The sequence below is a fragment of the Narcine bancroftii genome, chromosome 11 (genome assembly GCF_036971445.1).
Source record: "Narcine bancroftii isolate sNarBan1 chromosome 11, sNarBan1.hap1, whole genome shotgun sequence".
Lineage (NCBI taxonomy): Eukaryota > Metazoa > Chordata > Chondrichthyes > Torpediniformes > Narcinidae > Narcine > Narcine bancroftii.
The window spans coordinates 86645088-86658357 of NC_091479.1; positions in this window are offsets into that span (position 1 = coordinate 86645088).

A 13270-nucleotide genomic window follows, 5' to 3' on the forward strand; every position below is an offset into this window, starting at 1 on the left:
AAACCCACGCAGACACCGGGAGAACACACAAACTCTTTACAGACGGCGCAGGATTCGAACCCTGGTCCCGATCGCTGGTGCCATAAAGGAGTTGCGCTAACTGCTACACCAATCAGTTGATTGGTTGTATGAGGCAAATGGTAGGTTTAAGGGAGGATATGGTGGGTGGGGTGACAGTAATGACCAAGAATTGTCAGCTTCCTAAGTGAACTGAACCCCTGAAAGGTGGAGACATTTTATTCAGGTTTTATCTAAAGAAATGTGTGTTTGGGTTGTGTGCAACCACATTGACAGGAGGGTTTAATCTTAAATTGATGGGAGGAATCTGTTACATTCTATTTTAAGTTCTTCACAGGGGAGAAGCCAAATTTGAATTAATGCAACAACTTTGAAACAACATCGCCAGTGATTTATTTTGAATCAAATTTGGGTCTGCTTGTGATATTCTATATGTCATCAATAAAATGAAGAGAATAACAGGTCCTTATCTTCCTTGCATTCTGCAAAATGTGATTTCTATTTACTATCCAGTGTATTCAATGAACAGGATTAATTTATTGAAATGCTCTATTGTAAATGTGGTATTTTGGGAATATTAATATTCATGTAACTTTTCTAAAAAACATTTTTACATGCAAATATATCCACTCTCTGGATTATTATCGTTGATGCCTCCTAATAAAATTAGCAGGCTATAATTGAGAAAGCAATAATTTAAAATTTAAGTGACAATTATAACTAAACTTAGTTTGAGGAATTTCTTTGAAATCAAATCATTTACTGTTTTTAAATCAAATAATTTTAGCCATAGGAATGAGTTCCAACATTTCATATTAATGTTTAAACACCATGAAGAAAATTGGCAATTTTATTGCTAAAAATAGTTGATACTATTTTCTCACTCTGGAAGTTATATTAATGGAGCTGTACAGAACAAACTCTGAACGATATGCTCATATCCTCTGGGTTACAGATCCCTCAATCCTACTCAAACAATTTAGTGAAACTGGTTCCTGATGTTTACTGCTTTTCATGAATGCTATCTGACCTGCTGAGTTCTTCCAGCTCCTTTTGTGTTGCTTAACATAAACACTTACAATTTTTCTACTTTCAATCTGACCACAGTGTGGAGCTGTTTTTGTTTTCTCCTGAGTAGACTGCATCGAAGAAACCATTGCTCATCTACAGAAGCATTCATTCATGATTTGAGGGGGTGCCATTCTGCTGGATAGACATATCTCTTTTTGCCTCTGCAGCATTGTCTTTTAAGATCCTTTCGCTGATTTTCTGTAGGGATTCTTAACATCATCTCTCTACAATGGAAGCTTGTGATATATACAAAATAAAAAGAACACTATTTCTTGCACAGATGATACATTTATTTCAAGAAATGAAGAGGAATCCTTAATAGTTTCAAATAGAATTAAAATATTCTTGATTTGAACAAAAGCAGGTGGAAAAAGGAGGTAACTTTTTGAAAATTTTCATTTTGATTTTAATGTAATACTGAACATCTTCAAATGCCAGAAAATGATGCTTTATTCAAAAAATAATACTTGTCCCTTATTTCTTTCCTTTTGGAGCTTATCCTGATATCCAATCTTTTGGAAAAGGAAGTGTCCAAATCATTTTTCTCCTTGTAACAATTGTGTTCTCCATCACCAAAGTTTTCTTGCATCGAACTATGTTTTACAAGATGAGACATTTGGGCAACAAGGACTGGAAATGATGTGCAACACTTGTGCCCACACCTCCTCCCTCACCACGATGCGGGGCCACAAATAGTCGTACCAAGCGAAGCAACACTTCACTTGTGAATCTACAGGAGTCATCTACTGCATCCAGTGCTCCCATTGTGGCCTTTTCTAAATCGGAGATATTGGGCACAGACTGGGAGATGGCTACACTGAGTACCTTCTCTCTGTCTGCATCAGCGATGGGGATCTCCCAGTGGCCAACAATTTCAATTCTGTGACATATGTCAACATGAATGTCCATGGCCTAATGCATTTGCAAACTGTGAATAGGAGGAGCAGCACCTAATATTCCATCTGGACCCTCTCCGACCGGATGGCATTAACATTGACTTTTCCAATTTCTGCTAAACCACACCCTGCTCTCCCTCCCTCCTTTCCTCCAGCTCTTCACCCCCATTCTCAGAGCCATCCCCCTCCCCCTGTTTACTTTTGGGCCCTCCCTCCTTTTTCAACCTATTACCTCTTGCATGTGCTTCTCTCCTTGCCCCTCTCCCCCCACCAGTTTGTTTGGGCATCTGCCTGAATTTTGTTGATACTTTGACAAAGGGCACAAGCCCAAAACATTGGTAAGGCATCTTAATCTTTGCTAATATTAAGTACCCTGTCTGGCCTGCTGAGTTTCTCCAGTATTGTGTTTTAACTAGAAATGATGTAAGATTGGGAAGAATTTGAATTTCCCATGGACAAAATGCAGTGTGCATGCCTATTTCATACCGATTCCATTTTAAAGGCAAGAGATGAGATCCTTTATTCACTAGTTAAGACTCCCATATGACCATTAGAGAATTAATGATCAGGATTTAGTCGTGCATTCCAGTGTGGATTGTTATTACAGATTATTCTGTTAAAACAGCAAGGATTGAATGTTCTTTGAATATGAGGCTCATCAAGAATGTGAGACGACATCAAGTAATGATCTATTCTAAAGCTACCAAATTCTTTGTGATATTTATACTTTCTCCTGAAGACAAGTTCTCATTGCACAGCAAGAAAAACCTATTATTTAAATCTTCTGTTGTTGGCTGAATAGCTGGAATTGATGAGTCAGAACACACAATTGAGATCGAAAATCTGGTTAATAGGTGCAGCAAACAACATTGCTCTCAACATCAAAAAGACTAGAGAGCTTATTATTGATTTTAGGAAGGGGAGGCATGAGGGACGACACAATTGTCTGCATTGATGGGACGGAGGTGGAGGGGGTTAGAACCTTCAAGTTCCTGGGAGTCCATAATTCAGAAGACCTCTCCTGGAGCCAGCACATCGAGCCACATTTGGCAGAGCGTTTAGCACAATGCCTTTACAGCGCCAGGGTTCGAATCCTGCGGAGTCTGTAGTCTGCACGTGAGAATATTTCCAGCACATACAACCTGTTGACTTCAAACAGTGCATGCAATTTTCACATTATCTTTTACCTCCTCCACTCTGCTATCTACTCTGGCACTCGGGTTCCCATCCTCTGCAAATCTAGTTTAAACCCACTGGAGCAGCATTGGCAAACTTCCCGCAAGGAAACTAAGCCTCCTCCAGTTCAGATGCAAACCATTCCATCAGAACAGGCCCCACCTTCCCTGGAAGAGAGCACAATGGTCTTGAAACCTAAAGCCCTTCCTCCTACATTATGTCATCAGCCACATGTTAAGCTCTATTATCCTTCTATTTCTATCTTCACTAGCATGTGGCATGAGTAGCAATCCTGAGATCACAACCCTGGCAGTCCTGTTCTTCAACCTAGTGCCTAATTGCTGAATTCTCCTGGTAGGACCTCCTCACCCTTCTTCCCTATGCCACTGGTCCTTATATGGACCACGACATCTGGCTGCTCACCGTCCCTCCTGAGAATGGCGTGAACTCAATCTGTTTCCCAGAACAGTTCCAGCTATGTGGGGGATTATGGGTAGGGATGACTGCCATTGCTCTGCCACAGTTTGAACCACAGAGACTGGCCCAAAAGGCCAAAGCAGCTCGGAGGGGTGCCGGAGAGGCTGATGGGGTTATCACAGTCTGCACCGGCCACCCCCTGATGGCTCCTCCCCTAATGGCCCCCATCAGCTACCCCTGCCTGATGGCTCCTGCTGGCTGCCCCTGACCTGACGGCCCCCACCGGCCGCCTCTGCCCTGAGGGTGTCATGAAAGTAGAGGGGTGAGTGGGGAAATGGGTCGTGGGATGACGGTATCATCAGCCCGCCCCTAACCATCCACTTGCAGAGGCTGTATATTCATGTGGTGTATTCATGTGAGGCAGTGGATTATCCTTCCTCGAGAGGGATTGCCTAGCACCTTGGAGCCATCTATAGTGCACTCAAGAAGGTAAGTCTCCCTATGTAAGGGCAGAGAGCCTTTGCCTTTACTGTCAGACATTTTCTTTGCATGAAAGATCCTTCTGTTAGCTCAAGATTATAGCATCTGCAGTTTCTTGTGTTCCAATTAAAATTCTTCATTTGACTCTCACTCGTTCACATTGTAGCCTCACCTGTCCCACATGTATGGTCACAAGTGATATTCTTGATTATCTTCAATTTCATTCATTATCTTACATTATTATACAAGATCACCTCGTTATCTTCTTTTGTGATCTCCATTGAGCAATTACTTGTGCCCTGACCAACCTGTATCCCCCATCCAACATTTAACCATTTGGACTCCAGCTATTTTTAACAGTAAACTTATATATACTCCGGACAGGGTCCATAGGTAAATTACAGTACGAACACCAGTATGAACCAGCTGGCGGTTGGATATAAAACCAGTCCCGGAAAATGGGGACACCGAGTATATGTGATTGTTAGTCGTCATTGAAAACAGGGACATAGAGTCCGAAGGGTTAATACAAATACCTGGTTATTTATTGTAACTTGTGCGAATCTACCATCCATAAATTAGCCGCAATGTTCTATACATTCCAAGAGAGACTACACTCTGAAAATAATAATCTGGCTTCAAGTATTAGGAATGTCTTGGATCTATGAATGCTGCTATTTGCATGTAAGTTTATAATCTTTGATTGTGGTGAATGCAGATCTACTGGACAGTATCAACAAGGCACAAATAAGGATAAAATTTAATTCTATTTAATGTGTCCCTAATGGACCACCATTTTTTGAGGATACCTTGTTTTCAACTGCTAGATCTGCTCTGATACAATAGTACAATAGCGTTTGGAATGATAGTCTGGTCACACAGAGGGTGAAGGATGTCCTCACCATGAAGATGAAATTTGTTTTATTCTGCCAATGGCTGTTGCAGCTTCAATGGGTAGATTTGTTTCTTTCATAATCTGGCATAGAAATAATTCAGACCAAATAACCAGATCGTCAGTAGTGGTGTTACTGAGCTATTCTTGGGGATGAACATGACAATCCCACACCAGGATATACTCTGTGTCTCTGATACCTTCAGGGGCTCATATGTGAGAGACTACTTTTAACTCAGTTATATGTTGGACATGTTACTTATAAGACCAACATTTATTCTCTTTTTCTATTTGAATCCACATTTCTTGATTACTAACCCAATGGCACACACACTCTGCAACTATGCCCACATTTGAGGTAGGTGTGATTGTGAAACAGGAAGTGCTGCAACTTAGTCAAAAATCATGTATGACTTTTATTTTTACTACTATTAATCATAAATCAAGTAAAATTGAATCTTGTTCTGCAGTGTAACACCAAATAATTAAGGAATCGGTGAGACATCCGCAATTTAAAATTTTACTGCTGAAAATAGTCGATCAACTGTGTGAAATTTAGCTTTGGACACTTCAAAATGTATTTAGTAGCTTCTAAATTAGAAGTCCTTGATCAATAGCAATCAGCTTGTCAGCATTTAACTGAGACAAATTCATCGCCCAGGGTATGGAATTTAGGAAATATGTTTTAGAACTGGGTTTTATGGCTCAACAGTGTGAAAAATATATTCAAATCAAATTCTTCTTCCATATAAACCTTGTGATAAATGCCAGTCTAGTTAACACAAGTGCTGAAAGATCATGGAAGATACATCCATGATTAAAAAGTAGAATCGATTACAAATTGTAGCCTGCAACAGCTAATCCAAATATCAGAAAATATCTAAAAGAGGCCCCTAAATGGATGCATGGCTCAGATTTTCTATCTACAATGAAAAGATTCCAAAATTTTAATTTTGCTAATCCTTTTACTACAAATGCTTTAATTTTATCAGTTCAACACTTTTCAATTATATCTGAAGTAATTTTTTTTAAAGTTGCCCAGATTCATGTAAAATGGTAGATTGCATGAGTTTTGACTTACTACCCGCCCCACTAAAGGAAATTTCTTCAGAAGGCCCAGAGGAGGAGAGGCTTTGCTGAGTAAATGCCTTTCAAAATCATAAAGAAATATGCTATGCTGAAGTGGCTGTAGGAAATTATTACTGTAGGTTGCAAGAAAGATCTATAACAAGGGGGAGATGAAACAGAAACTCAGGATTAAGTCTATGATCCAAATGTTGTGCTGAATATTAACAAAGCTGTAAACAATGGTGGCAAATGATCATGTAACATTGGTGGTAGAACTAGGCAGAAAACAAGATTTGCACAAAAATTGTTACCTGCTGCAGGTCAGCATGGTTAGTGTGTCGGTTAGTGCAACACTGCTACAGTGCCAGGGATTGGGACTGGTCTTCGAATCCCACACTGTTTACTGACCTGCTGCTCCAGCCAAACAAGTACATAGGATATGCAACTGCAATTGGTTCAACAGCATATTGGTTGATAAGAAAATACAAGGGCATTTCTGACAAGATTATTATTGGATTAAATATTCTGCATCCCTTACAAAGAATAATAGATAACCAGAGATAGTGAGGACCTGGTCAAGAGAAAGAAGAAAACCTATGTTAGTTGAAGACAGTGAAAATCAAGATAATTCTTTCAACAGCATAGAGGATTTAAGAGTTTATGCAAGAGACCAATAGACAGAGTCGAGGTGGGGGGAGGGTGGTGGTGGTAGGATGAGACAGTTCTGGCAGGTAAGGTTAAGGAGAATCTCGAGAGATTCCACAAGTATATTGAAGGCAAAAAGAGTAACTAAGGACAGAAAAGAGCCCCTAAAAAAAGATTAACATGGTTGTCTCCACAGGAGATTAGTGAGGCCTTTTAATGAATATTTCTCATCTGGATTTACCATGGGCAAAGCCATTAAGGTTCGGGAAAGAAAAGAGTGATTTTTTTTTGAAGAGTCTGTGTTACAGAACAGGAGGGGCTGACAGTATTAAAACTCAGAGAAAAGTGGTGTTTTTAGACATACAGCATGAAAACGGATCCTGTCGGCCCTCTAGCCTATGCCACCCAACTACTCCCAATTGACCTACAGCCCTTGGTATCTTTCAAAAGGCGGAGGGTAAATTGAGCCCCTGGGAAAAACCCATGCAGACATGGGGAGAATGTACAAACTCCTTACAAACAGTGTGGGATTCGAAGACCAGTCCCAATCACTGGCACTGTACCAGTGTTGCACTAACCGCTACACTAACCATGCTGACCCCATAGGAAAAGCTACGCACAGTATCAACAAGGCACAAATAAGGATAAAATTTAATCCTATTTAATGTGTACCAAAAATGAAGCAGTTCATGCCTGTATAGAACGGAACCTAGCCATTATTTAGGCATAGGCTGGTAAATGGCAATTAACATTTGTGCTACTCAAGTGCCAGGCAATGGGTAATGACCATCTTAAGAATAATGTATACACGGTAAATGTTAGGGCACTGGGAAGTGTGGAAGAATAGAGCAATCTGGGAATGCAGATACAGAATTTCCTGAAAGTGGTATCACAGATAGAGATTTTTTGGCATATTGGCCTTCATAAATCAAAGCATTGAGCATTGGAGTTGGGATGTTATGGCAAAGTTGAAGGCCAAATTTGGAGTGTTGTGTGCAGTTTTTGTCACCTTACTACTTAGGAACTGAGTTACAGGGAAAGGTAAACAGGTTAATATTTTATTCCCAAGAGTATAGAAGGGGAGATTTTATAGAGGTATTTAAAATTATAAGGGGGATTGACAGAGTAAATGTAGATGGGCTTCCCCGCCCCCCCCCCCCACACTGAGGGTAGATGAGATACAAACTAGAGGAGATGGGCTAAAGCTGAAAGGGGAAAAGATTTAGCAAGATCATTAGGGGGAACTTCTTCACACAGAGTGGTGGGAGTGTGGAACAAGCTGCCAGCTGAAGTGGTGAATGCGGGCTCAATTTTAATACTTAAAAATATTGCGGACGGGTACATGGATGGGAAGGGTCTGGAGGGCTCTGGACTGGGTGCAAGTCACTGAGACTAGGCAGAATTATAGTTTAACACAGAGAAGAAGGGTAAAAGAGCCTGTTTACTGTACTGTTATATTTTATGGTTCTAAGAAAGTCTAACCATGATGGACCATTCTCCACTTGCTTGATGAATGCAGCTCCAACATTAAGAAACTTGATACCTTCCAGAAAAAAAAAAGTCTATGTGATTGGAACCTCAATCATTACCCCAAATATTACCCAATGACACCACCTTTCCAAAATACCCTATTGTTAATTATTAGGCAACTCCAGCTTTACATCCCAATCCATAAAAGGCAAATAATGGACCTGAACATCACCACATTTGAGCTTCTCTCCAAATTGCGCATGACTTAGAATCATCAATAGATCACTGATTTCTCATCATTTTGTTCATATCCTGGAAAGCCCTTCCCAGTAATACTGCGAGATACTCCATTAGATGGATTGTAACTGTTCTGGATGATAACCTAGCACTGTATTCTCAAGAATGGACAATGAATTCTGACCTTGCTAATTAAGCTTTGATCTTGAAGAATGGGGAGAATATAGGAGGAAATGGGGAGAGCACAATTTCTGAGAAATTAAAATAAGCTGGAGTTTATTTCTGTTATGTGTTTGTCACGATTGGATTTCCCTTTCTGCATTTCATCCAATCATGAATTAATACCCCGTTGTTAAAGTTGAAACCCATTTAAACCACAGTGGCTTTAATTAATAAGTACATCTTTTATCTTCTTGCTTTGCTTGAACTATCACTGAAACAAATTAGAAAGGTAGTTGTCCAAAAGGATAGGGGCTGATGCTCAGATATGCACTCAGTTCAATAATAACATTAGCAGATGTAGATCATTTCACAGTCCAGTTCTACCTTCATATACTGTATAAAAGTGCAAGATGGTTTAATAATTTTTATGCAGATAGGAGAGTGGATTAATGGACCCAGATCTTGGGAAGTGACCAAGGTTTATCTCACCATTAGCCGATCTTCACAATCTTCTTGCAATATCAGTAACTGAGGGAGAGCTATTACAGCATCAAGGTAATGACATTTAAATGAAGTCTCATTTTAAAAAGCAATGATAAAGGTTCCACTGCTTTCACTGACGCTAAGTGTGAGAGACGCCAGAAAGGAAACTACCTGAGGAACTAAGACACGTTTAACACGTTCTAAAGAACATCTCATTAAGCTAATAACAGTAGATTTAAATTGCAAAAATAATAAAACAAATTAAAGTGCAGTTTTCTAATTATGTTTTGCCTATAGACATTTTGAAAGATAATGAATGAGTACTTTTTAACAAGAAGTTCACGTTCAGACAATTAATGAAGTTTAATAATCATGTCCATTAATTATCCTTGATGAGTTCATCTGGAACCAGTTTCTCTTTGGAAATTCTGCACGGTAAGGGTTTTTTTTTAAAAATGAAATAGTGTGAAATGAATAGTTGGTCTATTTCATATGCTAGCAATGTTTTCATATCAGAATACATCAATAGCATTTATTTTACAAGTTAATACTTTTCCATATTTTTACGGCATTTCAAACCACTTTCTGCAATATCTGAACTGATGCATTCACCAAATCCAACAAAATAAGCCAGATTGGTCAATTTTCTCATTGATGCTGGGCTTTACTGTGAGTAATTTGGCTGCTCTTTCACGTTAACTGTGCAGTTAAACGAATGAAATTGTTGTTAAGGATCTGAAAAACACAAAATGCAAATTCTTCCTTGGGTCATTAATAATAGTATTAGCTTGAAACTTTAATGTAAGATTAAGTCATCTGTGGAATTTGATTTAAAAAAAACATCAATTGATTAATGAATTGACAGGTAGATAAAATTCCGTTCTTTCATGGTGTATGGTCAAAGAATTGTTGCTTTTAAATGTCACCTCTGCAGGAAGCTGAATGAGTACAACTTGAGTTCACTTGTCTTGAAAAAACCTCCCCAAATCCAAAATGTTCATTTCTTTCCTTGGATGCTGCCTGACCTGTTGGATCCTTCCATCTTAGTTTGCTCAAATTTCCAGCATAATTTCTGTTTTTATTTATCTGAACCATCACATTTAATATATTAAGTTGCATTGTGACAAGGATCAACTCATACTGGTCTAAAGAGGACTTGTTCTTGTCCGTTGACAGATGATTCAACAATGTTTTGAATTGCCCATATATTGAGACGGTTTTCCAAATGTTGCTTACCAAATTATACAAGTCAGAATGGATTAACTGATTACAATCTTCTTGGTATTTAAGTATGTGTTTGCTCCCTTGCCCATTCCTTTAACTTTTATGCACTTTTAACCTACAAATACACCTGATAGGGACAGATGTATTGAGTAAGTTGTATATTTGGCATATTTGACAGGGAAGTTACAGGAAAACGCTAAGTATATTGATCAGATGCTTTATAATTTTATATTTAAACATGCAGCACAGTAACAGGCCTTTCCAGCCCATGGCACCTTGCTGCTCATATACCCCAATTAATCCACAACCCTTGTACGTTTTTGAAAGGTAGAAGGAAATCAGAGCATCTGGAGGAAAGCACACAGACAGAAAAAATACAAACACCTTACAGTGTCAGATCCAAACCCAGGATGTTGGTGCTGTAGTTGCGTCAAGGCTAGAAGATTTTGATATAAACATTGAACTCAATGCTGGGGTTTCAATTTAATTTTCAGCGTAGTTGGGGATTGTTGATGAAGCCAAAATTAGTGTTGAGATTCTAGTGGTAAGCCTTGTGGTGAAGGTACATATACAGTGTAACTTCCACTGCTTGGTAGAAAGTTCCATCAATCACAACAAAGGTAAAATTACCCTCAGAAATGCATGAAATTAAACTGGATTGAACGAAGCCATCAGTGAAATTAAAAAACTTTTATCCTAAGCATGACCTAATAATAATTTGCAGCAGGTTTGTACATTTAAAGACACAGCTCTTTGGCACAGCTGAAAGGTAAGGATGCAAAACTTTTTGTGTGACTCACTGACTTGGTAATAACTGGTACTTGACATTATAAAATACTTGAAATGCTGTGAATCACATAAAAAAATAAATGCTTCTTTCTTGCCAGATGATTCAATCGATGAAAGATTTTTTTTTTGCCGATGAAATAGAAAGCAATGTTTCAGCACCAGATTTTATAGTTAAGTGTCAGTTGTGGCTATATTGGGAACACTCTCATCCTGATCCATTAAGCTGTCTCATAATGAATATGACTAAAAAGAAATTATGTGGCCAGTAAAATGGAGTTGCTTGAGGGAGGATGTGTTGCTAAAATTAGGTGTTGCCACATTACAATAATGGCAATGTTTGAGAAAGTTCTTCAGTGATTGTAAAGCACTTTGGAAAATTCTAAAATATATTTGAGACCTGCATTTTATGACCTCTCATCCTTTCTGTATCAGGATAATTTCCCATTGTATCCTTTTTTAATCCGTTAATTCAAAAAAAATGGAGATTCTATTGCATTCGTCAAACTCTCAAGTGTGTTGCTATTTGATAAATTTTAGAAGAAACTTCTATAAATAGAACAATTTGGTCTTTGAAAGAAAAAGTTCCAATTTCTACTGATTCTTTCGTTCTAAACTCTCAATTCACAACTTGCATTCGATCTACCAGGCTATGCCACATTTTTGTATGGATCAGGTACCATACTCAGTTTCATTGAGGTGTAGATACAAGCAATGCCTCTTTGGCTTCCAGTAACAAGTTGCATGTTTGAGTTCAGAGCGTTTTTGAATTGGTCGATACAATCAATATAATTCACAACAATTTATAAAGTGTTATATTGCCCATCCTTTGGGTTTTCAGTCATATCAGACTGCATAAAATTTGCTTTTTGTAATTTTCATCTTATCCTGGAAAATTTAAAAAAATTTCATGATTTTTCCTTTTTTTCTCCTTTGAATAAACAGCCCCATTAATTAAGAAAATGAAAACTGAGCTATCGGGTAAATCCTGAAATTAGCCAATAGGCAGTAATTTTTTTTGCAATTAAATTGTCAATGGTGTCATCATAAATGTCATATTAAATCATTCATTTGAAAAATTACCCAAGGTAAAGAAAGATTGGTCTTTTAAATAATTTAAACTGCACTTTTGACGACATCTGCATATTTCACTAGACCCTTCTGCAGTGTCTTTGGGGAAACTTTTTCGAGTCTTCAGTCTATTTTAAATGTCAATGGAAGCCACAACAGAAAATGACAAATCAGAAATAATTTTGACCAAATATACTCAATTCTGTGATATGATTTAGTACCGTATGTGATAGTTTGTTGATATTCCACAAAACCATAGAGATTAGATCACTGACATTATAAACATCAATGTCACAGAATTGTAACCAAGTCTAATAGTACCAATTTCAATCAAAAGAAAATTGCCTCACATTACCATGTTTTTCAACTCTGTCCCTCCATCTTTGACAATCTCAGATAGCTTGCTGTTTAAGATTCCAGAATTTCTGAGAGACCAGTGTTGCCCCTTTCAAAGGATCTAGCATCAATACCTTCAGATATGATTCTTTGTCTGCTTTCCTCTGGTCTTCAAAATACAGAAGGAGGAACTCAGATAGTCTCGCAGCCTCCATAGGAGGTAGATAGATTTCTCGTTTTTCAGGCCTGAGTCCTTCCTCAAGGTATGAGCCAAATCAAAGACAGGCACTCCGGACATGTCCCTGGCCCACTGCCTGCTCCGGAATTTAATATAAACCATCTCCATGCCCACTTCCACAGCCAGGATTCTCCAGTCCCCACAAATACAGACCCCTTCTTCCACTTTAAAACTCCATCCTCCTGGAACTTCATTCTGCTCTGGACCTTTATTATGAGCCAGCTGAGCTCCAAGCATCAGAGTTTTGACTACAATCACAGTGTCTGCAGATTTTCGTGTTTCCTCGAGTCTTGCCTGAAATGCATTGAGCTGCTACCTCACTGTTCATGACAGTGACATTACATTAGAAAGGCATTGTATTTTGCTATTCACTCAGGGCTCAATAACTATTTGACATTTTTTTCCAGTCTGTTTAAAATCACTGCTTATAACATTTAAATAATGACTCGAGGTGATGTCATTGGCAGAATTTACACAGAAGCTCAAGCAAAATCACATATAGTTGGTCCATTCAGTCATGACATTTATGGTGCCTATAATTATAGGCCATCAACACCATATCCTTAAACAAGAGTAATTATTTTTAAATTTAAAATCCGA